The sequence below is a fragment of the Mesoplodon densirostris genome, chromosome 19 (assembly GCF_025265405.1).
Source record: "Mesoplodon densirostris isolate mMesDen1 chromosome 19, mMesDen1 primary haplotype, whole genome shotgun sequence".
Classification (NCBI taxonomy): domain Eukaryota; kingdom Metazoa; phylum Chordata; class Mammalia; order Artiodactyla; family Ziphiidae; genus Mesoplodon; species Mesoplodon densirostris.
In genome coordinates this window covers 45,248,729-45,275,781 of record NC_082679.1, presented here as the reverse complement: position 1 = coordinate 45,275,781, position 27,053 = coordinate 45,248,729, and the positions used below count along the sequence as shown (strand labels likewise).

Here is a 27,053-nt window from a genome sequence, read left to right as displayed (position 1 = left end):
CAATAGATGCAGAAACAACTTTTGACAAAACTTAACACCCATTTATGATAAAAACTGTCCAGAAAATGGCCATAGAGGGAACCTACCCCAACATAATAAAGGCCATATATGACAAACCCACAGCAAGCGTCATACTCAATAGTGAAAAAAGTGAAAGCATCTCCACTAAGATCAGGAACAAGACAAGGATGTCCACTCTTGCCACTATTATTCAACATAGTTTTGGAAGTCCTAGCTATGGCAATCAGCAAAGAAAAAGAAATAAAAGGAATACAAATTGGAAAAGAAGAATTAAAACTGTCACTGTTTGCAGATGATTTGATACTATACATAGAAAATCCTAAAGATGCCACCAGAAAACTACTAGAACTAATCAATGAATATGGTAAGGTTGCAGGATACAAATTGATTCACAGATATCTCTGGCATTCCTATACACCACCAACAAAAAAATCAGAAAGAGAAATTAAGGAGACACTCCCATTTACATTGAAACAAAAAGAATAAAATACCTAGGAATAAACCTGCCTAAGGAGACAAAAGACCTGTATGCAGAAAACTATAGGACACTGATGAAAGTAATTAAAGATCATACAAAGAGATGGAGAAATATACCATGTTCTTGGATGGGAAGAATCAGTATTGTAAAAATGACTATACTACCCAAAGCAATCTATCGATTCAATGCAATCCCTATCAAACTACCAATGGCATTCTTCACAGAATTATAACAAAAAATTTTGCAATTCATAAATACCCTGGATAGCCAAAGCAATCTTTTTTTTTAGCATCTTTATTGGAGTCTAATTGCTTTACAATGGTGTGATAGTTTCTGCTGTATAACAAAGTGAATCAGCTATATGTATACATATATCCCCATATCCCCTCCCTATCCCACTCCTCTAGGTGGTCACAAAGCACCAAGCTGATCTCCCTGTGCTATGTAGCTGCTTCCCACTAGCTATCTATTTTACATTTGGTAGTGTATATATGTCCATGCTATTCTTTCACTTCGTCCCAGCTTACCCTTCCACCTCCCCATGTCCTCAAGTCCATTCTCTACGTCTGCGTCTTTATTCCTGTCCTGCCCTTAGGTTCACCAGAAACTTTTTTTTTTTTTAGATTCCATATATATGTGTTAGAATATGGTATTTGTTATTCTCTTTCTGACTTACTTCACTCTGTATGACAGTCTCTAGGTCCATCCAACTTACTACAAAAAACTCAGTTTCATTTCTTTTTATGGCTGAGTAATATTCCATTGTACATATATACGACATCTTCTTTATCCATTCATCTGTCGATGGACACTTATGTTGCTTCCATGTCCTGGCTATTGTAAATAGTGCTGCAATGAACATTGTGGTACATGTCTCTTTTTGAATTATGGTTTTCTTGGAGTATATGCCCAGTAGTGGGATTGCTGGGTCATGTGGTAGTTCTATTTTTTAGTTTTTTAAGGAATCTCCAAACTGTTTTCCATACTGGCTCCAATGTAAATCAATTTGCATTCCCACCAACAGTGCAAGAGGGTTCCCTTTTCTCCACACCCTCTCCAGAATTTACTCTTTGTAGATTTTCTGATGATGGCCATTCTGACTGGTGTGGGGTGATACCTTATTGTAGTTTTGATTTGCATTTCTCTAATGATTAGTGATGTTTAGCATCCTTTCATGTGTTTGCTGGCAATCTGTATATCTTCTTTGGAGAAATGTCTATTTAGGTCTTCTTCCCATTTTTGGATTGGGTTTTTTCTTTTTTTTGATATTGAGCCACATGAGCTGTTTGTATATTGTGGAGATTAATCCTGTGTCAGTTACTTCATTCGCAAATATTTTCTCCCATTCTCAGGGTTTTCTTTTCATCTTGTTTATGGTTTCCTTTGCTGTGCAAAGGCTTTTAAGTTTCATTAGGTCCCATTTGTTTATTTATGTTCTTATTTCCATTTCTATAGGAGGTGGGTCAAAAAGGATCTTGCTGTGATTTATGTCATAGAGTGTTCTGTCTATGTTTTCCTCTAAGAGTTTTATAGTGTCTGGTCTTACATTTAGCTCTTTAACCCATTTGGAGTTTATTTTTGTGTATGGTGTTAGGTAGTGTTCTAATTTCACTCTTTTACATGTAGCTGTCCAGTTTTCCCAGCACCACTTGTTGAAGAGGCTGTCTTTTCTCCATTGCATATTCTTGCCTCCTTTGTCAAAGATAAGGTGACCATATGTGCGTGGGTTTATCTCTGGGCTGTTTATCCTGTTCCACTGATCTATATTTCTAGTTTTGTGCCAGTACCATACTGTTTTGATTACTGTAGGTTTGTAGTATAGGTTGAAGTCAGGGAGCCTGATTCTTCCAGCTCTGTTTTTCTTTCTCAAGATTGCTTTGGCTATTCACTGTCTTTTGTGTTACCATACAAATTACAAAATTTTTTGTTCTAGTTTGGTGAAAAATGCCATTGGTAGCTTGATAGGGATTGCACTGAATCTGTTGATTGCTTTGGGTAGTATAGTCATTTTCACAATGTTGATTCTTCCAATCCAAGAACATGGTATATCTCTCCATATCTCTGTATTGTCTTTAATTACTTTCATCAGTGTCTTATAGCTTTCTTCATACAGGTCTTTTGTCTCCTTAGGTAGGTTTATTCCTAGGTATTTTACTCTTTTTGTTTCAATGGCAAATGGGAGTGCTTCCTTAATTTCTCTTTCAGATTTTTCGTTGTTAGTGTATAGGAGTGCAAGAGATTTCTGTGCATTAACTTTGTATCCTGCTACTTTTCCAAATTCACTGATTAGCTCTAGGAGTTTTCTGGTACCATCTTTCAGATTCTCTATGTATAGTATCATATCATCTGCAAACAGTGACAGTTTTACTTCTTCTTTTTCCATTTGGATTCCTTTTATTTCTTTTTCTTCTGTGATTGCTATGGCTAAAAATTCCAAAACTATGTTGAATAATAGCGATGAGAGTGGGCAACCTTGTCTTTTTCATGATCTAAGAGGGAATGGTTTCAGTTTTTCACCATTGAGAATGATGTTGGCTGTGGGTTTGTCATATATGGCCTTTATTATGTTGAGGTAGGTTCCCTCTGTGCCTACTTACTGGAGAGTTTTTATCATAAATGGGTGATGAATTTTGTTAAAAGCGGATTCTGCATCTATTGAATTCATCATATCGTTTTTATCCTTCAATTTGTTAATACGGTGTATCACATTGATTGGTTTGTGTATATTGAAGCATCCTTGCATTCCTGGGATAAACCCCAATTTGTCATGGAGTATGATCCTTTTAATGTGTTGTTGGATTCTGTTTGCTAGTATTTGTTGAGGATTTTTGCATCTATGTTCATCATTGACATTGGCCTGTAGTTTTCTTTTTTTTGACATCTTTCTCTGGTTTTGGTATTAGGGTGATGGTGGCCTCGTAGAATGATTTTGGGAGTGTTCCTTCCTCTGTTATATTTTGGAAGATTTTGAGAAGGATATTTGTTAGCTCTTCTCTAAATGTTTGATAAAATTCACCTGTGAAGCCATCTGCTCCTGGGCTTTTGTTTCTTGGAAGATTTTTAATGAGTTTCAATTTCAGTGCTTGTAATTGGTATGTTCATATTTTCTATTTCTTCCTGGTTCAGACTTGGAAGGTGTGCTTTTCTAAGAATCTGTCGATTTCTTCGTGGTTGTCCATTTTATTGTCATATAGTTGCTTGCAGTAATCTCTCATGATCCTCTGTATTTCTGCCATGTCAGTTGTTACATCTCCTTTTTCATTTCTAATTCTGTTGATTTGAGTCTTCTTTTTCTTGATGAGTCTGGCAAATGGTTTATCAAATTCTTTATCTTCTCAAAGAACCAGCTTTTAGTTTTATTGATCTTTGCTATCATTCCCTTCATTTCTTTTTCATTTATTTCTGATCTGATCTTTATGATTTCTTTCCTTCTGCTAGCTTTGGGGTTTTCTTTGTTCTTCTTTCTCTAGTTGCTTTAGATGTAGGGTTAGGTTGTTTATTGGAGATTTTTCTTGTTTCTTGACGTAGGATTGTATTGCTATAAACTTCCCTCTTAGAACTTCTTTTGCTGCATCCCATAGGTTTTGGGTCATCGTGTTTTCATTGTCATTTGTTTCTAGGTACTTTTTGAGGTTTTCTTTGATTTCTTCAGTAATCTCTTGGTTATTTAGTAGCACACTGTGTAGCCTCCATATGTTTGTATTTTTTACAGTGTCTTTCCTGTAACTGATATCTAGTCTCCTAGAATTGTGGTCAGAAAAGATACTTGATATGATTTCAATTTTCATAAATTTACGAAGGCTTGATTTGTGACCCAAGATATGATCTATCCTGGATAATGTTCCATGAGCACTTGAAAGTGTATTCTGTTGTTTTTGGATGGAATGTCCTATAAATATCAGTTAAGTCCATCTTGTCTAATGTATCATTTAAGGCTTGTGTTTCCTTATTTATTTTCATTTAGGATGATCTGTCCATTGGTGAAAGTGGGATGTTAAAGTCCCTTACTATTATTGTGTTACTGTTGATTTCCCTTTTTATGGCTCTTAGCATTTGCCTTATGTATTGAGGTTTTCCTATATTGGGTGCATAAATATTTACAATTGTTATATCTTCTTCTTGGATCGATCCCTTGATCATTATGTAGTGTCCTTCTTTGTCTCTTGTAATAGTCTTTATTTTAAAGTCTATTTTGTCTGATATGAGAATTGCTACTCCAGCTTTCTTTTGATTTCCATTTGCATGGAATATCTTTTTCCATCCCCTCACTTTCAGTCTTTATGTGTCCCTAAATCTGAGGTGGATCTCTTGTAGACAGCATATATACAGGTCTTGTTTTTGTATCCATTCAGCTAGTCTATATCTTTTGATTGGAGCACTTAATCCATTTCATTTAAGGTAATTATTGATCTGTATGTTCCAATTACCATTTTCTTAATTGTTTTGGGTTTGTTTTTGTAGGTCTTTCCTTCTCTTGTGTTTCCTGCCTAGAGAAGTTCCTTTAGCATTTGTTGTAAACCTGGTTTGGTGGTGCTGAATTCTCTTAACTTTTGCTTGTCTTTAAAGGTTTTAATTTCTCCATCGAATCTGAATGAGATCCTTGCTGGGTAGAGTAATCTTGGTTGTAGATTTTTCCCTTTCAACACTTTAAATATGTCTTGCCACTACCTTCTGGCTTGCAGAGTTTCTGCTGAAAGATCAGCTGTTAACCTTATGGGGATTCCCTTGTATGTTAGTTGTTGCTTTTCCCTTGCTGCTTTTAATATTTTTTCTTTGTATCTAATTTTTTTGTGTGTGTCTAATTTTTGACAGTTTGATTAATATGTGTCTTGGCATGTTTCTCCTTGGATTTATCTTGTGTGGGACTCCCTGTGCTTCCTGGACTTGATTGACTATTTCCTTTCCCATGTTAGGGAAGTTTTCAACTATAATCTCTTCAAATATTTTCCAAGACCCTTTCTTTTTCTTTTCTTCTTCTGGGACCCCTATAATTCGAATGTTGGTGCATTTAATGTTGTCCCAGAGGTCTCTGAGACCGTCCTCAATTCTTTCCATTCTTTTTTCTTTATTCTGCTCTGCGGTAGTTATTTCCACTATTTCATGTTCCAGGTAACTTCTCCCTTCTTCTGCCTCAGTTATTCTGCTATTGATTCCTTCTAGATAATTTTTAATTTCATTTATTATGTTGTTCATCATTGTTTGTTTGCTGTTTAGTTCTTCTAGGTCCTTGTTAAATGTTTCTTGTATTTTCTCCATTCTATTTAGAAGATTTTGGATCACCTTTACTATCATTACTCTGAATTCTTTTTCAGGTAGACTGTGTATTTCCTCTTCATTTGTTTGTTCTGCTGGGTTTTTACCTTGCTCCTTCATCTGCTGCATATTTCTCTGTCTTCTCATTTTGTTTAACTTACTGTGTTTGGGGTCTCTTTTTCGCAGGCTGCACGTTCGTAGTTCTCATTGTTTTTGGTGTCTGCCCCCAGTGGGCAAGGTTGGTTCACTGGCTTGTGTAGGCTTCCTGGTGGAGGGGACTGGTTCCTGTGTTCTGGTGGGTGGGGCTGGATCTTGTCTGTCTGGTGGGCAGGGCCGCGTCCGGTGCTGTGTTTTGGGGTGTCTGTGACCTTACTATGATTTTAGGCAACCTCTCTGCTAATGGGTGGGGTTGTGTACCTGTCTTGCTAGTTGATTGGCATGGGGCATTCAGCACTGGAGCTTGCTGGCCATTGGATGGAGCTGGGTCTTAGCATTGAGATGGAGATCTCTGGGAGAGCTCTGGACGATTGATATTACGTGGGGCAGGGGGGTTCTCTGGTGGCCCAATGTCCTGAACTTGGCTTCCCCACCTCAGAGGCTCCAGCCTGATAGCCTGCCTGAGCACCAAGACCCTTTCAGCCACAGAGCAGGTAGGAGACAGCTAAATATGCAAGTATCTCAATGGCTTCTTAAGTGATGGGGAAGATGTGATGCATGAAGGACACCAACTTAAGTCTCACAGCTTAGTTCTGTGATCTTGGAACAGGGAGTTAACTTCTCTGTGCCTCGGATTTCATTTCGTGCAGCACCTCCTCAACCCAGAGGCCCAGTCAGGTGTGAGAGAAGGGCTGTCGCTCACAGGCTGTGCAGGCATGAAGCCTGGGAGGCTGGTGTAGGACCACCAAAGCAATTTGAGAAAGAAAAACGGAGTTGGAGGAATCAGGCTCCCTGACTTCAAACTATACCACAAAGCTACAGTAATCAACACAGTATGGTACTGGCACAAAAAACAGAAATATAGATCAATGGTACAGGACAGAATGCCCATAGAAAAACCCACACACATATTGTCACCTAATTTACAACAAAGGAGGCAAGAACATACAATGAAGAAAAGACAGCCTCTTAAATAAGTGGTGCTGGAAAAACAGGACAGGTACATGTAAAAGAATGAAATTAGAACACTACCTAATACCATACACAAAAATAAAGTCCAAATGGATTAAAGAGATAAATGTAAGACCAGACACTATAAAACTCTTAGAGGAAAACAAAGGAAAAACACTCTTTGACATAAACCACAGGAAGATCTTTGTTGACCCACCTCCTAGAGTAATGGAAATAAAAATAAACAAATGGGACTTAATTAAACTTAAAAGCTTTTGCACAGCAAAGGAAACCATAAACAAGACAAAAAGACAACCCTCAGAGTGGGAGAAAGTACTTGCAAATGAAAGAATAGACAACAGATTAATCTCCAAAATATACAAACAGCTCATGAAGCTCAATATCAAAAAAACAAACAAACCAATTAAAAAACGGGTGGAAGACCTAAATAGACATTTCCCCAAGAAAGACATACAGATGGCCAAGAGGCACATGAAAAGATGCTCAACATCACTAATTATTAGAGAAATGTAAATCAAAACTACAATGAGGTATCACCTCATGCCGGTCAGAATGGCCATCATCAAAAAATCTAGGAACAATAAATGCTGGAAAAGGGTGTGGTGAAACGTGAACCTTTCTGCACTGTTGGTGGGAATGTAAATTGATACAACCACTATGGAAAACAGTAAAGAGCTTCCTTAAAAAACTAAAAAGAGAACTACCATATGACCCAACAATCCCACTACTGGGCATATACCCTGAGAAAACCATAATTCAAAAAGAGACATGCACCACAATGTTCACTGCAGCATTATTTACAATAGCCAGGACATGGAAACAACCTGAATGTCTGATAGATGAATGGATAAAGAAGATGTGCCACATATATAGAATGGAATATTAGCTGGTTGGTGGGAAGCAGCTGCATAACACAGGGAGATCATGTTGATGCTTTGCGATGACATAGAGGGGTGGGATAGGGAGAATGGGAGGGAGGCTCAAGAGGGAGGGGATGTGGGGACATATGTATGCATATGGCTGATTCACTTTGGTGTACAACAGAAACTAACACAGTATTGTGAAGCAGTTATACTCCAATAAAGATCTATTAAAAAAATAAACTTTGCAAAAAAAAAATAAAGACAAGGATATGGGGAAGAAAAATAAATAAAATAAAATAAAGCCCAAATCCACATTCCTGAGGTTAACAGCAAAGAAGTATTGAGGGTCTCCCACATACCGTGCTTTCATATAAATTATCTTCAATAGTCCAAACATTGTGCCTATAAGCCTGTGAGGGAGGTAGAGATTATCCTTTTAATTTGTAACTGAGTTGAGAGCCTGGGAGTTCAGGACTCTACAGAAACCACACAGCTGAGATGATCAGCCAGTCCACCTGGCTTCAAAGTGGATGTTCTTTCCTTGCATGGTCACTGCATCCTTGATCTTGGTCCTTGTTCTTAACCTTTGATCCATACTTCACTGGCTCTGGCTGGCTGGATGTTAACGGTACCATCATCTCTTCCACATGGGACCCAATTTGCAGACCATTCATCATTTATTCGATCTTTGCAGGATACCAGTCAACTTTTTCAATGGTTTTCCTGACCATGGCTCCCCAAACTGAGCATACTCTGCTGGTTGTGGTCGGAATGAGATGAGTTTGCACTCTTTGCATTTGAAGACCCACATGTCCTTTCTGCTGAGCCTGTTCTCCAGTTGATTTCAACCACAAATGCTCTGGAGCAGCTGGGTCACTCCAGTTAACCCATCACAACTGTGGGCTCAACCGACAAATCCAAGTTAAATGCCCAAACCCTGTTTGCCTAGAACTCAGTCTCATGGAATTGATGCTCAACACTCAGGCCTTTACCTGCACTCCCATCACTGTGAACCATCCTTCAAAACTGTCACCACCTTGTCTTTAAGACATTTCCTTTCTAGGAGGCAACAGGACATACAAAGAGGGCACCAGTGTTGGTGTCCAGTTATTTATGCTGCATAACAAACCACATCCACACTTAGTAGCTTGAAACAACAATAATCATTTATTTTGTTCCTGAATATGCCATTTGGGCAGGCCACGGGAGAAACAGTTCATCAGTGTCTCCAGTGGGGCACATTTCAACAAGGGATTGGAGAATCCATTTTCAGGACAGCTCGCTCACATGGCTGGCAAGTTGGTGCTGTTAGCTGAGAGCCCTGCTAGGACTGCAGGTCAGGGCCAGGGGTGCTGGTTTCCTGCAACCTGTGTCTCTCCACGAGCTTCATTGGCTTAGTCACAGCATGGTAGCTGGTTTCCAAGAGAGACTGTCCCAAAGGAACCAGACAGAAGCTGCAGGGTCTTTCCTAACCAAGCCTGGGAAGTTGCGTAGCATCACTTCCACCATACTCCATGGACTGACAGGTCACTAAGCTTGACCCAGATTCAAGGGGGCTGGGGGGGATAGGCCCCCATCTATCAATATGAAATGTGTCAAAAAACTTGTGGCCTACAGACCAACCTAGGAAGGTGGTCAGCTCTAATATGCACTTTTGTATGATTTGGAGCAAGTTACTTTACTACCCTAAACCTTCCTTTCCCCTTTCTTTGGTGAAAATGAGTAGAATCTGTGAAGAGGTACAACCATACCCTTCTCAGACATGCTAGTTGGCTTCTTCCTCTCCACTCAGTTTCATGTTATTATTCAATTCATGTTATCTGAATAAATCAGTTCATCTGAAAGGATGAGTTCATCCTCTCCAGTGTCTCCCAAATTTTTAATAAAACTTTCAGGCAAGTCAGAGCACTGGGGCACACCATTGGAGGCCTCTCTTTAGACTGGCCAAGCCACACTCTTCCGAGGCGGTTACTCAGTTCATGGAACTAGGCAAATCCTAGCTAGCCTCTGGGAGTTTGTGTAGTCTTCTTAATTATCCTCTTCCAGATGTGCCATACTCCAGGAAGTAGTGATGAATGAAGGGACAGGCAAATGAACAATGGAATCAACATAGATAAGCACGTCCAACACTAGTTTCATGCTGATGCATTCAAATCAATTCAAGATGCAGGTTAATAATTCATTTTCTGATTAGTCAAATTAGGTGAGTTTAGCTAGGAAGATTTGTTTTCGAGAAAAAGCTTTGAAAATCCTGAAAAAAATTATTTGAAAATCCTGAACAAAGGGTACTTTTTTCTTTCTTTTGTGGTACGCGGGCCTCTCACTGTTGTGGCCTCTCCCGTTGCGGAGCACAGGTTCCGGACGCGCAGGCTCAGCAGCCATGGCTCACGGGCCCAGCCGCTCTGCGGCACGTGGGATCCTCCCGGACCGGGGCACGAACCCACGTCCCCTGCATTGGCAGGCGGACTCTCAACCACTGCGCCACCAGGGAAGCCCCAAAGGGTACATTTTTTAAACAAAAAATTATATTGGAATTTTCTGGGGAATTGGAATTTCTTGGGACCATTTGGTCCCAAGTTAACTTTGTAACACCTAGCCTTACCCCAGTGGAAGCGATTACTATGGAGAACTCTCTCGGTAAAATATCTGCAAAAAATCCACTTTCATTTGTCTGTTGATATCTTGACATCATATCATTTGATGCTTGGAGGACTTAAAGTGGTTAGAAATCTTCAAGGAATTATTTCATATATTTGAATAAAACTGTTAATTATTGCATTCTGTTGTGAAGGCATGAACCAGGGAAAAGATAAAAGCATCTTTCACATTTAATGTCCCAATTAATTAATTTTTACTTATAAAATTAGAGCCTTTGCCAAGGCTTCTGGAAGCATTATAAAAGATTGATGTCATAAAGATAAGAATTTAAGTGGGTCAAGCCCAACCATCATATTATTCTTAATTAGGAATGAATCTCTATAATTTCTATAAAATTGGCTGAATAACAGATGACACACCAAATTACTAATGTAATTCAAGGGGTATATGAGTTGAAAATGGGCTGCTCCTTTTTGCCAATTTCATCAATGGCGCTCCCCACCCTGATTCATTCTGCAGGTTGCTGTTTATTTTCCAAGTTCAGAAAAATGTCATTTTTAAGTATAGATCGTGCCCAGGACGTGTATCCCTGCCCCGCCCCCCATGCCTACTCCCAGTATTGAATGTAAAATATTGGCCTGGATAGGAAAACATGTGCTTGTGTCAGAAGCAGCATCATTTTTAAAAGGTCACATTTGAAATTGTTCAGTAAGTCAGCTTGGAAAATGTGAGCTGTGTGCTATGGTGTTTAAGAATCAGAAAGTTTGGTCCCTCCAGGCAATTCCAGATATTGACAAGGAAGGTAACTTTCATCAGAAAAAAGGGAGAGAGGATGTTTGAGAGATTTGAAATATGTCATAGCATCATGGATGAATCTCGAAATGTAATGTTGAGAATACATATCATTTTATTCCATTTATATGAAGTCCAATAACAGGTAAAAAATTAGGCTCTGAAAATAAAGGTAAAAATAGTAGTTACAGGGACTTTCCTGGTGGTGCAGTGGTTAAGAATCCGCCTGCCAATGCAGGGGACAGTGGTCTGGGAAGATCCTAAATGCTGCAATGCAACTAAGCATGTGCACCACAACTACTGAGCCTGCGCTCTAGAGCCTGCGTGCCACAACTACTAAAGCCCGTGCACCTAGAGCCCGAAGCTACCACAGTGAGAAGCCCGCGCACCAGAACAAAGAGTGGCCCCCATTCACTGTAACTAGAGAAAGCCCACAGGCAGCAATGAAGAGCCAACCCAGCCAAAAATAAATAAATAAATTTATTTTTAAAAATTAGTGGTTACCTATGAGGTGGATATTAATGGAAAAAGGCATAAAGAAACTTTCTGGATTGGTGGAAATGTTCTATGTCTTAATCTGGGTGGTGGTTAGACATATGCACACACATTTTATATATATATGTAAAATTTAGGTTTGTGCACTTTGCTTCATATGAACTACACATCAATACAATCACACACAAATACAAAGACTCAGCATGATAATAACAGTATCTATGTCGTACAATCCTAAATATGGTGGCTCGAATTTCCAATCTTAGAATAAGTATCGTCTCTACTAGGTCATGTTTGTCAAAGTGTGTTCCCTAGATTTCTGCATCAGAATCAGCTGGAGTTTTTGTTAAAAATACAGATTCCTGGACTTACACTAGTCCAGCTTACATACACACAATCAGTGGAAATGGGGTTTGAGAAATCTGTCTTTCAGTAAACTTCCCATACAATCCTCATTTCTCCTAAAAGAAAAAACTTGCCAAAATGTATTTTGGAGAAGGGATCTATGAACCAGTAACTCTGCATTTCTTGCTAGCACAGATGGGCTTATCCGAATTATCACTGGATTCCGAAGAGCCTCCCTTCAGGATCAGTACATAAACGTGGGATAAGGAGTTATGAGCCCTTTTACTAAGCACTTGCCATGCGTCTTTATTTACAGTATCTCTTTTAATTTTCACAACTATGATGTGAGACTTAGATTACCATCATCCCATATTCAAGAGGTGCTAACTGAGGTTATACTGGATAAGTCAGCACCCTCAGGGTCACTACACCCAGAAAGGAGTCACCAAGATGTGGATGGCTCCTTAGCTCAGACTTTTAGCCACTATACTTCCCCAAATATGTGAAGCTCACAGTGTCTAGTCCTTCAGCTGGCAAGGTCCAGGGCAAGACAGGTCTCAGACTAAAGAGGACTCGCTCTGAGCCTTAGAGGATGGGTAGGATTCTAATGGTTAATAACGGGCTAAGACAGACACTCAAATGAGAAGAGAAAGCTGAGCAGACACCCCTTGATCAATTCTGTAGGAGACAAGTTTCAAGAATGATTGGATGAGTCCTGGATTTTCAAAGGAAAGAATGAATTACAGACATGGATCAGGAGGCTGGGGCAGAGTGGGGAGGGTCTTGACTGTCAAGTTACCAGGTTGGCCTTTCCCTCTAGGTTATAAGAAAATAATGAAGGTTACTGAGCAGGGGCCTTACAAGATGACTCCAGACACCAGCGAGGTCACTCTGAGGGCAGCACCAGGAATGAACTGATGAACCACTGCCCATGAACACTCACGCTCCCCTCTTCTTTCCTGTAGCATCTCTTCCTGTTTTTCTTAATCTCTCTCTTTTCTTTTCAGCTTTTGGGCCAGACCTTCATTCAGCAATATGATTAGTTTAATCTTTGCAGAGTAAAAGTTTTTATTGCTTGACTAAATCCTACTTTACAGAAAGCACATTCAGCCATTCAACTATGCATTGAATTGATGTCTGCATATTGCATATAATTTGATTCCATACCTTTCTCTTTATATAGCTTACTTTTTGTTATGTACTTTTAAGGCTATCTATAATTATGTTTAGATCTTTAGGTAGGTGAGGTTAGCCCATTTTATGATATATAAATGAGTTCAGTCATTCATACATTCATTTCACTTTAAAATGGCAAATATCTGAAAGGGGCGATGGAAAACCGACATTGATTTGGAGTTAGCTAGGGCACATTTAATTTTGCCAAAGCTTAGGTCAAATTTAGAATCTCTTACACTGCTGAATTGTAATGTTGCACCTCAAGAGTGTGACAGGCCACACAGAGTTCAGGTAAAAGAGAGAGCACGTCTTGGAAAGAATTATCTCCCATGCTAAAGGAGTGACCTATGCAAAATTTGTAATTGTAAAATTTGACCATATGAATCACACAGCATCATGGCCACTGGGAACACGCGCTCTTGCTTATGCCTGCCTCTGTCCGAATATCTTCTTTTTTTCTTTTAATCTTTCTCAGTCAAATAAATTTCAGCTCTGTCTGTACCATTTTTCTGTACTTAAATGCAAATGAAATTTTTGTTCAGTTGTAAACTGAGTACAGCATGTGGACTTCAGCAAGCACAGATTTCTACTCTGCTCTGTTTTCACAAGAACTCTTTATTTCTGGAAATCACCTTCATAAACAATGTGGAAAAATTACACAACTAAGCCTGACTTAGCTGGTTATTTCTCATGACCACGTTTCTCCAGGCTGAGGTTAGGATAACTACAGCTCTTGCCCCATCAGTCCAGTGTACTGAGCCCATTACTGGTCACAAGATTTGCAGTAGGATAGTAAATAATTATCTCTTGCATACGGGGCTGGATTCTTTACACACATTTTCTTCTGTAGTCACCCAGAACTTTTGTATTATTTCTGTTTTAAAATGGAAGAAAATGAGGCTGAGATACTTGAGTGACACCTGAGTGCAGAATAAGAAAAGAGATTCGTGCACCTGTGGAAATTAAGAACGGTGAGACAAAAATGAGTGAAAACTGAAAAAGCAGCTACAAGATCCAAACAAATGCAAACACAGGAGCCAAGATGACAGAGTGGAATAAAACTGAAAAAAATTGGAGTTTATTATAGAAATCTGAATACGGAAAATAGTCATAACTTCAGTAATAACCGTAACCATTACCTCTAGGACATCCCTGCCAGGTGTCAAGCAAGGAACTATGTTTGGGGTGTGACAAGGAACAAAGCCAATTTACTCACTGCCCTTGTGGAGTTTACAGCCTCGGGGGAAACAGTACTAAAAAAATGGCTGTCAGTCAATTTTAAACACTTGACGGTGCCTTGAAGACAGCCCAAAAGGAAACAAGAGCCAGTGGCAACAAGCCTGCTTGCAAAAACTCTGAGTGGGCAGCCCCCCCTCCTTCTCCCCATGTTTTGCCTCCACTGGTCATGGCTTGTCCATAACTCACATTAGCTCCCACGTTCATAAGAAAACTTACCCTGGAATACCTATTAAGCATCTCTTCTAAATGCACAATGGCTACAACGTTTGATCTTTGCTCCTTTGAAACTAATTTTTGCCAAATCTCTAGCTTCAGTTTGAGGACACTCAGTACCCCAGCTGGTGAGCAGCTGAGCTAGAATTCAAATTCCTTTCTTCAGAACCCTTATCTGTCCTGTGCCTCCCCCAGGACACTGAGCAGGAAGCGCATTTACATCTCCTGTCTATCTCAGTTCTAGATACTTTCAGAAAGGCAGCTTTTTCTCATCCAAGTAGTCACCTCTTCAGTTTTGTACACAGCTGTATTTATTTTAATAGGCAGATAAATAAATAAATGAATGAATAAATAAGCAAAACTGCAAAAATCACATGCATGGAAACATTTTTGCATCTTAGAAAAATAAGTGGTTTGGTGAACTTGGCCCCAAGGGCTGGAAATAAGTAGTTGCTCAATTACAATTAAGCAGCCCTGGAAGAGAAGTTTGGCTTTTGACTCAGGAATGTAATTTAGCTTTGGGAGTTTCCCAAAGTGCTTTATACCAACGTTGCAGCATTAGTCATTTCAGTAAGATCTCCGTGTAATGCCTAGAAGTTTTGCTTTGATACTTGAAATTGAAGACCCAGAGGCTCTAAGTGGAAATAAGTATTTCTGCTTTCAGAGGTGGTCCTTAAACTCTGATCAGTTATTGCATTTTATCAACACGGACTTTAGAGCAAAAGGGATAACGTGTGCAGAGGGATAGGTAGTCAGCAGGTCTGTTAAGACAGATTCTGCCTACAGGTCTTTGGGCCGGGAGAAGTAAATCAAGTATCGCAAAGATCATGATGAACTTTGACTTCAGAATGACTTGGGGTTCAAATCGCTGCCTGAACCTTACTAGCTGTGTGATATTAGACAAGCAACTTGACGTCTCCAAGTCTCACCTGACATAAAATGCAGATAACAGTACAGATGCTATGACATCGCCTGGGCTGAATAATTAGAACAAAGCAGCACACGTTAGGGAAATAATTACACACCCAGACTTCTTCATTATTAGTTCTGATATCAGTACTAATTGCTCTCATCCCCCAAGCTAGGACAGTGGTCGGCTGAGAGCAGGAAGGAATACACTGGACAGGTAAGATCTTTTTCTGAAGAAGATCCTTTTCAGGTGCTACTGACATTCTCCCAGTAAGTACCTTAGATGAGTATGCCAGAAACAGGTCAAAATGAGCACCTCGTGGGGAGTCAAGGACGTCACCCCACTCCCAGTGCTGTCACTGGGTACATACTTTAGGGTAAGTCACCTGGACCATCTGGGTGTCAGTTTCATGAAACAGAAATGCTGGCAGTGGGGGGAGCAGGATGTAGCCAAAAGAAACCATAAAGTTTTTTCAGGTTTCACTTTCAGTAATTAATAGAACAGGACCCGAGGCTGTTTATGTCTTCGGGAGGCTGATTCTCAGCATAGACATCGATCCAGGAAAATAACAAATAAATAAAATTAATGAAATAAATAAATATCGCAGACTGTTGCACAATGTACTGTTTTCACAAAGAATAAATTGGTATTTCAGTGGATTGGCAGAGTGGGATGTTCCTTGTTCCTTTTATGGAAAAAACATGGTTTTAAGGGGCATAAGTAGATGGTCTTCGTTAAACATATATGTTTGTATTTTCATTTAAATGTAAACACAGCTGTGAGTCTTGGCAACCCCCCTACACACACCTCACAGCCCTTGCAGGGAAGCCCCAGGAACAGTGAGCTCTTCAAGTTGAAATTCCTTCTTAAATTATTTTTTAAGTCTCTCAAGATCATCTTGATAATTAATTTCTTTTATATTTCAAACATCTTTTTTCCCCCTGCGAAGTGGAAGAAAGCACCAACATGGTTGGAAGAATTCTCATTGTCAAGACAACACGATGTGCTGTTAACTGGGGAGACATCTGTGCAACTTACATAGAGATATAAATATATTAGTTTGGGGATTGCTGCTTTCAGAGCAAATATTCCATTGTCACAAATACCGTACCCTCAAGCCAAGGTACGTATTAATGGCTTCATTATTAAGATTTTGTAACTGCTTCAGAACTGTAAATCCATCAGTTATGATAATTTTATAAAATGAAACTACAACTATTAATAAAAGTTTTCAGTTCAATAGAGCATCGACAATAATCAGACTTTATACTGCTTGTAAAGTTGGGAAACAGTATTTTTAAACTGTAAGAAAATATTCCCTAATTCAAAATATTCGCCTGAATTTTCAGGCGTTAGCCTGGACAGTACATTTCTCCTACTCCGCTCCCCACCAAAACGCATCGCTTCTCATTGTCTACAGAATAAAGCCCATGCCTTCTTAGCCTGGCACTCAAGAGCCGTACCCTCCTGCTCTGTATGAACTTAAACTGCTCTCCCAACACGCCCCTTGGTGAACACTCATCCTTCATGACAAGCACATCCGCAGATCCCGCTGCCTCTCTGACATCACACTGTCTTTATTTAAGGCAGCCCTCAATTGACATGCCCTTCCTTTCACTTACTTTTCTCAAACAGCCAAATTAAATTTTGGTTGGACTTTAAGCTCTTTCCTCCCTGTCTTGCACAGAGTAGGTTCTTAGTATTATTATATCTATGATGAAAGACTGCATAAAACAAATTTGTTTCTGGTGTCTCTACAAGAGCCATAGATTTCATAGCTCTAAGGTAGGCAAAAAAAAAAAAAAAAGTTTTAGAAATTAAAGAATATTAAAGCTCATTAGGAAAATTTTGCCAAAAGGAAATCTGGAGACCAGGCAGGCCTGCTTTATGCCAGGAAATTGTTATTCTTTTTCATCAAGTGTACAGCCATTTATATAGTTATTAAGCAGCCAGATTGTTTAAAGGGACTTGGCTGGCCCCCTTCGGGTTAAAGGCCCTTGATCGTAATACATGCATCACAGGTTGAACAACATTGAACTAGATTCAAAGAAAGAAACACTGACCTATTTTCTTTTCTAAACTGCAGAGGAGTCAGTCTTTGCACTTCTTCCCTTCTCTCTCCAGTTAGTCTCTTAGTCCTACTTGCCAAGATTACACAGAGAACCACAGCAATCCTACACACCAAATATTCCCGGGCTTCAACATAAGTATTTCAAAGTGCACTATTAAGGCAAAAGGAAAATCGAATCTCATTAACAGGATTAACTTCTGAACAACAAGTCTCAAAATCCATTAGAAATAGAAGTAACGGTGTCAGCAATAGGACTCAGAGAAATCATTTAATTAAAACTCCTTTATTTTTAAAAGCTGATTACTTATATGTTCTGGTGGCTCTTAGCATTAAAACCTGGCCGAGTGGATACTCCTCAGTGGGCCACAATCCCTCATAGTCTGTTTGCTGAAGACTGTTTCTTAAAGTCACATAACGGATACTCTGTCTGTCTCGCCCTAGCAAGTTGATTTATCCTCTGAAGAAAACACAGATAAAGACCATGCACCCAAGAGGAGGAAATTAATGCCATAAACCTGTCATGAAACATTTCAAGTCAAAATAAGATCTGGTGAAGCTGGAGTCCCTTATAGTGGATGATGGAAACTGTGTGTTACAAAACCAAGTCATCCAACTTCTTCAAAAGAAAATGCCTAAATCTTTCGGAGAAAGAGATGCTTTCTTTTTTGTTCATTTCCATAATTTCCACCCTTCCAACTGAATTTAAGGGAATTCACTTGTTCATTCATTTATTTTTCACTTAACAAACATTTGACATGTGGAAGGAGCTGAGGATACACCAAAGAACAGGACAAAGCCCCCATTCCCAGAAAACAGAGGCATTCTTTGCAAACAGGAAGATCCAACTTCACAACCATTTGTCAGGAGAGCAACCTCTGACTGGCATCTGGTGTCAAAGTGGGACAGCTGGTGAAGGTCTACACTTATTAAACAACTTACAACCTTGCTATTGTTGTAAGTATGCTAATGAGACAACAGGACCCAATGTTTTGACTTCTTGCAGGGGGGATTCCCTGAGTTCTCCTTTATGAAATACCAATTTTGCAAAAAAATGTTGGTTAATTGGTTCATAGGCATAAGTTCTAGAGAGAAAGCAAACTGATTTTGGTGCTTGTGTTAGATTTGAATCAGGGACACTTTGATCATCTTAGAGGTGCACTGAAACACAGCCCACGGCCTCCTAAGCAGGGGTAGGACTCCTCAAGGGCGAGTGGATTCACAGAGGTAAGCCCAACCCAAAGCCAGCGGCTTCTCCCATCCTCCTGAACAAGCAGAGCCTTTGCAAGTGAGTTCTTTGGACATGAGTGATTTTCTTTTACTTTGATTTCTAGACCTCATTTGAAGAAGAAAACTGTTCCAAATAGCCTAAGAACTAGTATAATTTTGAAGTATTTTGTATTGCCATTCTCAATAATCCATTTCTGAGTTCTATGGGAATAGACATTTAACTTTTTTTCTCCAAGTAATATATATTGATCTTTATTATACTGGCATCTAACTTTAAACCGTGGATTGTGTTTTACCTGTTGATACTATTTACATGGTAACAATTTCCTACCTATGTATATTTTTGCTGATATGCATGGATAATAAGGTCTTTTATTTACAGCAGAATTCTGCAACCTTAAATAGTATCTTTTAAACATAGTACAGAAAATAAAGAAAGAAAAAACCTATTTAACAATGAATTTTGTTTTAGACATGTTTTAAGGAATTATTAATTGATTGTGATGATATGTTTCCAATTTAGGTTCAGAATAATGTATGAGGGGAATATATCAATATCCATGTGAATTACCTCTGTCTCTCTCTCCATCTCTCTCTCTCTCTCACACACATACATACATGAACAAGCATTTATTAAGTTCCACCTATATTCCAGAAAAGTTATTTTCATAGAGGTAATAGCTGACTCCTAACATCAATTAACAAATTTCAATTAAGTGATCATTCTACATTTGTTAGCTGTACGGGGCACTTGTATTATGAATCTCTCTCTCTCTCTCTCTTTTCCATCTTAAACCCATGAGGTGAGAGTGGGAAGCTGACCCAGGATTTTTACTCTCACTCTTCTGTCTTTTCTTCCCATGTGGTTGAATGGAAGATGGTAAAATTCAAAAGCTAGGTTTGGACTTGGTGGGCAAGGTATCTCTTTAGTGTTAATATGGACCCTGCACTACAACCCAGCCCACTAACATTTTCTGTACTGAGATTTGGGGCTCAAGCCCAATGACAATTAAGGCTCTTCCCCTTTTCTTTGTTCCTGTTTTCCATGTGTTCAACTTCCTTGGAGAGGGTGGGGGAAAGGGAGGGGGTTTATGGAACGAGCCCAGAAATTCTGGGTCCAAATACCATCTGAACATCATCAGAAAGACTGGCTCTTGACACATTCCTTGTATCTGCTTTCCTCCCTAAACCAATGCCTGCAGGTTCTCCTGGATGCAAAGAAGCCCTTGAACTGGGCCTCAAGCTGGTAACACGATGTATCTGGTGTCGATTCTGGTTTTAGGTTTTCACTGGATGCTGATCATAGTAGACCCTGTGTTCTCAGCAGTAGACCCAGTGGACTCAAATTTTAAAAGCTAGAGATCAGAGAGCAGGAGGTGGAATGGCTCTGGGCCATGAGTAGGAATTAGCTTCATGTGGAAAAGTGATTCTGACCTCACAAAATGGTTTGGGTGCCAACCATTGCTCTTTTTTGAGCATTTCCCTCGAATTGATCTTGCTTATTGGGTTGTGTGATGAAAGACTTTTATTGATTAGTACCAAGCACTTTATAAAGTTAAGTGGCTCTGTGGAAAATAGGGAATTAGATGATCATTTATTTTTTATCTTTTCTGAAAAGTGCAATTTCTAGTTAGACATCTGACTAAATAAAATCCAGGGCGTTTATATATACCAGAAAGTAAATGAAGAAGTGAAAAGTGGAATCTCAAACACAGCATTTCAATGTGATTGGATTTAATTAAATACTTCATAGGAACCTAGGAAGAGGAAGCTAGCTCACACCAGGAGTGAGGTGGGCACTTCCTTTTATGAACTGGTCTAACGTGGAACACGCAGGGCCTGTTGACCATCAAGGCGCCCTTCCCCTACACCCTATCAAGTCCCAGAAAGGTCTTTGGTTAATGCTTAGTCAGTCTGTTCCTACCCCCAGGTACTCCCTACATTTATTAGGGAGCTTCCCTAAAGCAAGCCTTGCCCCACCTAGTCTCTCTAAGCCCACTCTCAGAGAAGCCGACTGAGAACTGCACGCAGGTGAGGCTGGTCCACCCAGTATGGGAGTCTCGCTCCTACCATGCTCGCTGACCTTCTATATCGTTACCATCCACTGGCTGATGCCCCTACACCTGCTCACCAATACCTCTGCTGCTCACAGTGGCCATGACAGTGTCATGTTTAGAGTTGAGAAGATTGACTACAGCAGAGACTCTTTACCTGGACTCCAGGATGGGTGGACGGGCTGCGGTTGTAGGTTAAATGGTCTCTTTGTGTTCCCATGCATAAGACGGGCAAGGCCTCTGCTCTCCCAGGGCTTGCATTTTAGGTGGAAGAAGCAAACCATGAACTAAATACATCCACACACTAGGTAAAGGTGGAATGGTAAAGATCGGTAAAGGTAAAGATTGATAAAAAATCTAGGTAAAGATTGTGACAAATTCTACAACAAAAAAACTACAGGGCCTTTGGACAGAATTTCATGTGGGTTTGTAGCGGTAGGTGGGCAACATTGTGGTTCCTGAAGCAGTCCACTGAAATGACCGAAGTGCTTTGAAGCCTCTTGTTTAAAAAAATGATTCACGCAATTTTTGTTACTGCTTCTTTCTATATTCATGTTCATTTCAATATGGAATTTATTTTACAAGTGGTCAAGAAAAGTTCAGAACAGAGAGATACATGCCGTATTTTCCCTGCTTCTTTGTGTCTCTACATACAATGTGCTCTAACCTGAGAAGAAATTTAGGCCTGGTGCTGTGCCACTCCCCCTGACAAAAGAATCTTTTGGGCATTAATGATAATGGAATTGCATCCCAGGCTGCCGCCCCCTTGGATACTGTGACCTGGGTTGCTGGGCCCATCGTACTCTATTGCCTGGCTAGTCTGACCATCACCAGCTCCTCCCTGGCTCTCTTATCTCGACCTGTATAGTAGCTACACTGAGGTCCCCAGTGTGTTACAACTGAGCTCAAACAGTTTATGATCCTGAGAGTCCTGGGTTGTTACCTTCTAACCCTGCCTAACCTAACGGTTAAAGACAAGGACTTGTAGGAGATTCTGATGCTGCCCAGCTCTTCTCCCATTCTGATTCTATTGGCTTCGCCTGAGCTATAGAATGTGTGGCTCCAGAGGCATCTGGGTGTAAGTGAGGGCTCCCTCAGTCGTCCCCTTCATTCCCAGGTAATCACTTTAGAATGCCTCTTCCAAGGAATGGAAGTTACTTTCCTGGGGATCAAATACAGCCCCTAGGGCTTCCCTGGTGGCGCAGTGGTTGGGTGTCCGCCTGCCAATGCAGGGGACGCGGGTTCGTGCCCCGGTTGGGGAGGATCCTATGTGCCGTGTGGCGGCTGGGCCCGTGGGCCGTGGCCGCTGAGCCTGCGCGTCCGGAGCCTGTGCTCCACGGCGAGAGAGGCCACAGCAGTGGGAGGCCCGCGTACCGCAAAAAAAAAAAAAAAAAATACAGCCCCTAGAAATCGAAGGTTCAGAAAGGGTAAACTGGCTAATATTTGTTCCTCCTATGTGGTCAGGAAAACAGGGTTATTTAAGATTTCTGGTAAATCACAGGGGGCCCAGAAGAGTCCACCCTTGGCTTACTGGTTGAGGTAGTGAACAGACTGTCATCAGAGGAGGAATCACAGGTCCTGGGCAAGACGACTGTCAGAATCTGCTCATTCCTCCCAGTGTGGACCATCAGGGTGATGGAAGGGAGGGCAGAACTGGGAGGAGACTGGATGAGATACTGGGAATGAACGCCTCCCATTCTGATGCAGACATGAATGAGAGCAGAGCTTGACTCTCTAAGCATGAGGAAAACATAACAGAGCCAACATAATATTTTGCATTTCAGTGAAAAAAACATAAATGAAAATAAAGTCGTGGCATTTGGAGTCAGTGAGCTAGGTTCAAATCTAAATTCTTCCATAAACTGAAAAAATCGCTCAGCGTCTTCAATTCTCACCCTCCTCTGCAGCTAAGTGGACATAAATGGGGACCGAAACCCTTGTCCTGTGAGGTTATTATGAGCAGTAAAAGAGAACTTGGCATTCAAGGATTCATGTCGAGTCTATATTCTTCTGTATGGGGATAAGTATCTCCAGAAGGAAATGTGCTGCCCCCAACGGCCAAGAGTGAATGGGATGGGAAGCTCAGGATTGCAAAGAAGTCTCCGCGGAGTATGCCTGAAGAGGTTCCAAGGCAAATGGACACTGAGTGGCAAACAAAACGCCTTGTCAGCCTTAGCCCAGAAGATGCTGGTAAGGAAGTTACTAATTAATCACCAGCCAGCCATAAGGTATTACGGAGCCTGCTAAGTTTAAACATGCTTTATTAACTGACATCCAACATATGGCACATGGTTATGAGGTGGGTGACACTAGTTTTAAAGGTCATTGTTACCCAGATGAGCAGATCTGAAATGGAGAAATTAGTTAATGCTTTCTTCTGCTGATTTAGTGTGAACACATCCAAGGGAGCTGAGGCACTCCAGATGGCAGGTGGCAAAAATAGCTAAGAAAGATGATGTGTGCTAACTGTCTCTTAATGACACCAGTGATGCACCAGCAGGGGAAGAGAGAAAGGCATCTTTTCTAAGTACTGACTGAACTCGTGGGCAAGACAGAGGTCTCTCCACCTGGTTCTCAGGAGATTAAATCCCACCTGCAACAAATGGAAAAACTTCCCTTCCATCCATATTATTAGTATTATTTCTTCTTCTCCCTCTTCTTTCTCTTCCCCTTCTCCTTCTTCTTCTTCTTCTTCTTATTAGTTCCAGCTAATATTTAATAAGCACTTCCATGTGTCAGGCACCATTTGTGTTTAACGTTCATCATTTCACTTATTTCTCTCAACAACTCATTGAGATAGTTGTGGTTAAGAATGTTGGCTTGGCATCATCAGAAAGTCTACATGGGCTTCCCTGGTGGCGGAGGGGTTAAGAATCCACCTGCCAGTGCAGGGGACACGGATTTGAGCCCTGGTCTTGGAAGATCCCACATGCCGCGGAGCAACTAATCCCGTGAGCCACAACTACTAAGCCCACATGCCACAACTACTGAAGCCCGCACACCTAGAGCCTGTGCTCTGTAACAAGAGAAGCCACCACAATGAAAAGCCCGCGCACCGCAACAAAGAGTAGCCCCCGCTTGCTGCAACTAAAGAAAGCTCACTTGCAGCAACGAAAACCCAAAACAGCCAAAAATAAATAAATAAATTTATTTTTTTTAAAAGTCTACAAATAATAAATGCTGGAGAGGGTGTGGAGAAAAGGGAACCCTTTTACACTGTTCGTGGGAATGTAAATTGGTGTAGCCACTATGGAAAACAATATGGAAATTCCTTAAAAAACTAAAAATAGAGTTACCATATGATCCAGCAATCCCTCTCCTGGGCATATATCTGGAGAAAATTAACTCAAAAAGATGCATGAACCCCAGTGTTCACGGCAGCACTATTTACAATAGCCAAGACATAGAAGTAACCTAAATGTCCATCGACAGATGAATGGATAAAGAAAATGTGGGGTGTATATGTGTGTGTGTGTTTTTGTGTATGTGTGTGTGTATATACACACAAAATGGAACATTGTTCAGCCATAAAAAAATAATGAAATAATGCCTTTTGCAGTAACATGGATGGACCCAGAGACTGTCAAACTAAGTGAAGTAAGTCTGACAGAGAAAGACAAATATCTTATGATATCATTTAAATATGGAATCTAAGAAAATGATACAAATGAACTTATTTACAAAACAGAAACAGATTCACAGACATAGAAAGCAAACTTATGGCTACCAAAGGGGAAAGCGGGGGGAGGGATAAATTAGGAGTTTGCGATCAGCAGATACAAACTATTATATATAAAATAAACAACAAGGTGCTACTGTATAGCACAAGGAGCTACATTCAATATCTTGTAATAAACTATAATGTAAAAGAATCTGAAAAAGAATATATATACATATATATGTATACGTGAATCACTTTGTTGTACCACAAACTAACACAACATTGTAAATCAACTACACTCCAATAAAAAGAAAAAAAAAGCATGTTGTCTTGGGAGTCAGACTTTACGGACTCCAATCCTATTTGTGTGACTACCAAGAAGTGAGTACTCTGGGACAGTTGGTCTGTAAAGTGGAGATGATGTTACTACCTACCTTGCAGGTAACTAAGGCTCACATGAGATAATGCACATAAAACACTTAGAATAATGCCTGGGACATAGCAAGTGCTCAATAAATATTAGTGTCCCCTCCCAAGATAATTTCCAACCTTTTCACATATAAGGAAAAGGAAGATTCCAGATGTTAAGGAGCATACCCAAGGCCACATGACTCATGTTTGCAGACAGATTCCAGTCTTACTCCTGAGATCATATTACACTAACCCAGGCAGCAGACCCTTCTTCAGGGAAAGCACACACCTCTCAGGAAAGGGTAGATAATTCAGAAGAAGAAGACTATTGTTAACCCTCAGAACACTGACGTACCACAAGAAGGGAAATTCAGAAACCTAAGCAAGGCCAGGCCCAAGTGATTTTTCCTTCTACTAAAAAATAAAGCTTGGTGCAGCCACTATGGAAAACAGTATGAAGGTTCCTCAAAAAAGTAAAAATCAAGTTGCCATATGATCCAGCAATCCCACTCCTGGGCATATATCCGAACAAAACTATAATTCGAAAAGATAATGCACCCCAATGTTCATTGAAGCACTATTTACAATAGCCAAGACATGGAAACAACCTAAGTGTCCATCAACAGATGAATGGGTAAAGAAGAAGTGGTACGTGTATACAATGGAATATTACTCAGCCATAAAAAAGAATGAAATAATGCCATTTGCAGCAACATAGATGGAACAAGAGATTATCATATTAAGTAAAGTAAGTCAGAAAGAAAAAGACAAATACCATATGATACCACTTACATGTGGAATCTAAAATATAACACAAATGAACTTACCTACGAAACAGACTCACAGGTATAGAGAACAGACTTGTGGTTGCCAAGGGATTGGGGGATGGGGGAGGGATGGATTGGGAGTTTGGGATTAGCAGATGCAAACTATTATATATGGAACGGATAAACAAAAAGATCCTACTGTTTAGCACAGGGAACTATATTCCATATCCTGTGATAAACCATAATGGAAAAGAATATAAAAAAGTATGTACATACATGTATAACTGAATCACTTTGCTGTATGGCAGAAATAAACACAACATTGTAAATCAACTATACTTCAACTAAAAAAATAAATCAAACCAACAAAATAATTCAGGCTTTGGGCAGGATGGTGAAGAAATATTTCAGAAAAGTAATCTTAAATCTTTAAATCATAATAATGACAAATAATACTTACCAAGTCCCTACTATGTGCCAGGTATTGGTTCAGTGTCTTGTACCATGTATCAATATCATTACTTGTATCATGTATCCATATATTTTAACTTCACAGTGACTGGAAGTCTGTCATTATCCCCACTTTACTCATGAGGGAAGGGGGGCACAGGAACGATGAATAACGTACCCAGAGGCACATGGTTAGAAAGTGGAGGTGCTCAGCTTTGAACTCAGGCAGTCAGGAGCCAGAGCCCCTGCACCCCACCATTGCTCTCTCCTGGCCCTTGTCTTCCAGGCATGACTTGATGGCATCCAGGGCAGGGCTTCTCAAACCTGAGCAAGCATCCAAGTCACCTGGACGGGCTTGTTAGGCAAAGATTGTTGGAACCCACCCCCAGAGTTCCTGATTCAGTAGGTCTGGGGCTGGGCCCAGTGGTTTGCATTTCTAACAACCTCCTGCGTGATGCTGATGTTACTGGTCTGGGGGCCGCACTTTGAGTGCCATTGGTTACTTAGAATTGGGAGCCGGAGTCAGAATCATAGATAAGTGGTTTGGGTCCCAGATCCACCACCTGGTAGTTTTGTGACACCAAGCAAGTCATTCAATCCCTCCTAGCTTCGGTTCCCTTATCTGCTCAGTAGGGGTCTAAATCATTATAGTCTTATTGACTATATAAATAGTCATTAAAAGGATGCAGTTAATAAAACCCATCTCCTAGTGCTGTTATAGAGATTAAATACAATACCAAGTATAAAGTACCTAGTAAGTAGCCTGGAACAGAATAATAGCTCTCACATGGTGGTAAATAAATAAACTTGTCACAAAATTATTAAGCCTTCCTGAATACACAGCATGGTGGTGGGGGGAGAGAGAGGGAGGGAGAGAGAGAGAGAGAGAGAGAGAGAGAGA

General features: G+C 40.2%; 1 long non-coding RNA gene across 3 annotated transcripts in view; it reads right to left on the bottom strand.

Moving 5' to 3' along the window:
* Positions 1–27,053, bottom strand: part of LOC132480320 (uncharacterized) — a 550,833-nt gene that overhangs the window by 270,772 nt on the left and 253,008 nt on the right. The gene's annotated exons all lie outside the window — the stretch shown is intronic.